This window comes from Sinocyclocheilus grahami, unplaced genomic scaffold (genome assembly GCF_001515645.1).
Source record: "Sinocyclocheilus grahami isolate Dianchi unplaced genomic scaffold, SAMN03320097.WGS_v1.1 scaffold435.1, whole genome shotgun sequence".
Classification (NCBI taxonomy): Eukaryota; Metazoa; Chordata; class Actinopteri; order Cypriniformes; family Cyprinidae; genus Sinocyclocheilus; species Sinocyclocheilus grahami.
Genome location: NW_015505614.1, coordinates 183,526 through 188,161, shown reverse-complemented (window position 1 = coordinate 188,161; position 4,636 = coordinate 183,526). Strand labels below are relative to the sequence as shown.

The window sequence follows — 4,636 nt, the reverse complement described above, 5'->3', positions numbered from 1 at the left end:
ACCTCATAATCCTTCAGATAGGATGGCGGTCTTAACTGACGTTTGGGCCGAGTGGAGGGGGCCCACGATGCTTCATCACTCTGTTGCATACTCCCAGCACAACTACAATCCAGCTCGAAGGACCAGAAATGTAGGGAAGAGCTACCTGATACTGTTAGGGCTAGTTTGAATCGCAGTGAACCAGGTGCGTCGGTCAGAATACCACAGAGGGAAGAATCAGTTTGAACAGGTTTATTTTCACAGATGCGATAGGATCAACTCAGAGGGGGGGGGGGTCAGCCTTTACATGCACATCAGTCTGTGTCTACTAAAAAGATGTGGACCAAGATGCTTGAGGACTGCAGTGGACACAAAGTGGTTTAGGTAGACTCTGAGACCACTGCAAATGAGCATACACTGGTTGGTGAGAATGATGGGAGGCATGAGCCAGTTAGAGGAGAAACTTAAGCACAGTCTTTAAAGAATCTTGTCTTCGTGAGAGGGCTGGGTGCTTATCAGTTGAAGCATGAAATGTATGATTGTGGTGGAGGGTGTGGTTTCTCTGAAAGAAACAAAAGCAATATAATGAAACCAACATTACAAGTATTATTATTCATAAAACTATAGGCTGCTCCCCTCTTACAGTAACAATGTATAAACCCTTTGTATAACAGTGCATCCATGATAAGCCTTTATCCACATGACTTATTGCATTATAAACATTATAACTTCGAACATTGTGAATAAACAGATATGTTACAAGAATAGCATGTACATAACAGCATTACCATGCAACATCGGACAGCTAATAACGCAGTCATCATTGATAAAGCAAGCATCAATCAGTTAACGAGGATTCGTACAGGACACACACACACAGCACAAGATACATTCATACTGAGGCTGATATGAACAATGATTCATGTCTCCAGCACTCGTTAATGCAGAAACCCCGATCACTAGCAGCGGCAGAGGCAGTCTGCCGATCGCCAAGTAATGAACAGCGTCTCTTCCGGCTATCTGCGTAACATAAAAGTCCCCATTCTGGCTAGCGCGACAGCGCTCTGACACTCTTGATCGCCTTTTGAACACTCTCTCTATATATACACCGTATATGGCAAAGTGGTCAGGTAGAGGAAGTTACCAATCACAACGTACACCAAGTCAACTATGCCACCCGGAATACAACAGCCCTATGCAAGGGCACACAGGTTCGTTGCCAAAGGCAGGGTGAGCATGGAGACATGAACAAGGTATAAAAATTAAACTGTTTATTTACATACACAAATGAGACATTAAATTTAACATTTGTTTTTGTACACAAGATCTTAAATCAAACCAAATACACAAATCTACAGACATAACTAGGAGAGAAATGGCCAGGGGGGACCTTTTGGATTTTCACCTCACACCATACAGTTGTGAAAGCAATACAATTGGTTAAGCACCGCACTCCAGGTGGACACGCTAAAAGACTGCAACCCCCACTTTAAAAAAGTCTCTACTCCTAAATGACAACTGTTACAAACTTCAAAATAAACGCATTCAAAAATACAAAATTCTCACTTCTCTACCACAACAGAACAATCTACTCAAATGGAGCCCACACACACAGAGATTCTACTACTAGTACAATCAGTGAAAAACAACAAGAAACTAAAATTAAAATGAGCAGTCATATGCACCAACGGGAGGAATGAAATGGCAGACCAAGGCCAAATATCTTACTTGCCTCCCAGCTGACTCACACACACGTTAATGAATGGCTGCTCATGAAGGATTAAAAGCAAAAAAAAAAAACCACACACACACACACAATTAACCAAAATAAGACCAAGCCAGACAAAGTTAAAATGGTCACCCAACAAACACTAAAAACAAAGCAGCAGTGCAATCACGTCCCTGATGTACATTGGTCTCCAACCAAGTTACTGGAAACCCCTGGATGTGCAATTACACCTGCTAAACATAAAACAAGAAAATGATCTACGATAATACACATGATAAACTAACATCATACATACTGAGAGAGATTTACCATGTAGCAATATGAATGGTCGCTCACCCGCAAGACCACGACCACTAGCATGTTGCTGACCAAAAAAAGACAAACAAATAAAGTTTCTCCTTATAAAAGACAAAATCATTTTTAACACTGGAGACTAACCTGAAAAAACCTAACTGCTAAAACACAACAGGAGAATGCACCAACCCCTATCTCTTGTTCATAATGACGTACTTCCACAAGAGTCCAGTACCAACAACAATGCATCCTGAGCAATTGAACCCTTCCCTTTTTGTATTCTCAATGCCAACACTGATAGGTTCATAGGACTTAATCCATATTAACCAATCACAAAGGAGTAGGGGCACTGATTGGTTCACAGGCTGGCATGACATCAGCCAATCATACCTGATGCGTTTAATGAACCTAGGAGAGGAGGTAATTCTGACTTTGCTATGACAGTCTGACGCTTCTGAATCAGCGACTGTTTTGTTATTAGTTTGAGTATTTGCTATTGACTGTTCAAATGCGGAGTTTTGCGCATCATGTGTGTGTGTGTGTTAGAGAGAGAGAGAGAGAGAGAGAGAGAGAGAGACAGGGTCACATCACAGTGGAGTCAGCTGTCTTAACCGTGGCTTGTGTACTGCAAACACATACCAGCTTCATCACTGTGTCTGTCACGTGACTCTGTTCCCCTTTCGGGCTTGAACTGATGGTAAAACTAATGACATTATTTACTGTCTTTACATTTATTTTGAAAGATGAAGCTCGCGATTATGGTAAGGGGCGTTACATTTCCGACGAGTGCTTGTGGTGTTCGGCCAATCACAATGCACTGGGTCAGCTGGCCAATCAGAGCAGACTGCGCTTGTCGGAAGGAGGGACTTTGTAGAAAACGAAGCGTTTGAGAGAGGCGGGGCATAGAGGACCTACAATAATGTACAGTATTTGAAAAATAATGTGTTTTTTGAACATTAAAGCATGTCAACATATTCTGTTACACCAAATACACAAAATAATGATCTTTAAAAAAACATCATATGACCCCTTTAATGAAAACTGTCAAATGAATATATTTTTTTGACTGACGTTACCTTTACCGACATAAATGTGAAACGAAAGGAGGTTTTCTCAATTCTAATTTCTAGCAGATCTGCGCCATTGTCGCAAATCACATCATACAGATTAACGGCATTAACGGTAATTAACGGTGCTGAAGAGCGGGTCGTAGAAAATAAAGATGGAGAGACTCGTTTATGTGAACAGTAGGCTTTAGATGTGGTACATTTAAATGACAGTCTATAAATGTTATATTTATGTACAGTACACAAAAAATACTTTACCTCAGAAAAGCTCTCCCATGCGATGTCCGCTCAGTCAAAAAGGAGTCCGGCTGTGCAGAGTTGATGGACCGCAGCTTATATTACCTCTGGTTCTTTCGCGGGCTTCGCACGTGAGGTGTAAAAGAGTCAAAGTTATATTTATATCTATTTTACTCATTTATTTTTTATCATTTGAGGTGTACATTTAAGTCACGTTATACCTCACGTTATATTTCCATGGCAAATTAAGAAAAACATTACATATATATAGATGCTGCCATTTTCTGGTTTTATATATATATATATATATATATATATATATATATATATATATATGTATGTATAACCAGGAGATGGCAGCAGAGGACCACTTATTGGCTCATTCTACTCATTGAGTTTTGCGGTTTGATTTTTATTTGGACATAATAAAACCACTATAATAACATTTGAAATCATATTTTGTCAAAGTTTACCACTTCATTCTGAGGTCAAGCCTGGAAATGGTGTTATAAAGGGGTAGACCTAGTGAAAGCATTTTATTAGCTCTGTTACAGCCAGATACCATTCTATTTTTGGGGTGTAGAACAATTACACACAGTCAGAAAGTGTAAAACTTAAATGAAGGGAGCATTTTTAAATTATAAGCAAAATCCATTTGATGTCAGCCTAAAAATGAATAGAAATATTAAACTAGTAACTAAAATAACATTGACAGGGAGAAGGCTTGACAACACTAAAACATTTTGTTTTAAAAAATAATCTTGTAATTTTGTAATTCAGCCTAATTAACTGATTGCAGGTGTACATGTTTAACCCCTATTGTGGGGACCAAATATTCACACAAGGAGTAAAACCTGATTTATTTTTACATTTTTGGGACTGACACTTATGGCCCATAGTCGGGCTGAATGTGGCTAATGCCGAGTTCACACTGAACGATTTTCAAGACATCGCATCACTGTTGGTTTCACACTGAACGACTATCTGGGGTAGCATTCAGTTGTTGCTGTGTTCACACTGCACGATGGAACGACGACAGGAGTTTACACACTGCATGACTTTACAATAGGAAGAATCGCCGAAAGCGCTGTCTGGTGCAGGGTTGCCAGGTCTTCGCTACAAAACCCGCCCAATTACTACTCAAAACTAGCCTGAAAATAGCCCAATTGCTTTCGCGTAAAAATCGCGTTCGGGGGTAAAATACACATTTTTGGCGGGGTTCTCCTGGTACAATTCACATTCCAGGGCCTAAATATCACGTTATTGGGGTCACTTCAACCTACTGACATAAAAAAACAACCGGCGGCAATCGCGGATTTGGCAACACTGG

At 40.1% G+C, this 4,636-nt stretch overlaps 1 long non-coding RNA gene across 2 annotated transcripts; it reads right to left on the bottom strand.

Moving 5' to 3' along the window:
- Positions 1-1,394: 1,394 nt before the first annotated feature.
- Positions 1,395-2,239, bottom strand: LOC107551834 (uncharacterized). Of its 2 annotated transcripts, none has more exons than XR_001604813.1 (3): positions 2,192-2,239; positions 2,018-2,072; positions 1,395-1,941 (listed from the first exon to the last, which is right to left on the bottom strand). It is a non-coding gene; the product is annotated as an uncharacterized lncRNA (long non-coding RNA). The 2 variants fall into 2 exon arrangements; XR_001604814.1 differs by having other exon boundaries at positions 2,147-2,228.
- Between the last annotated feature and the right edge of the window lie 2,397 nt (positions 2,240-4,636).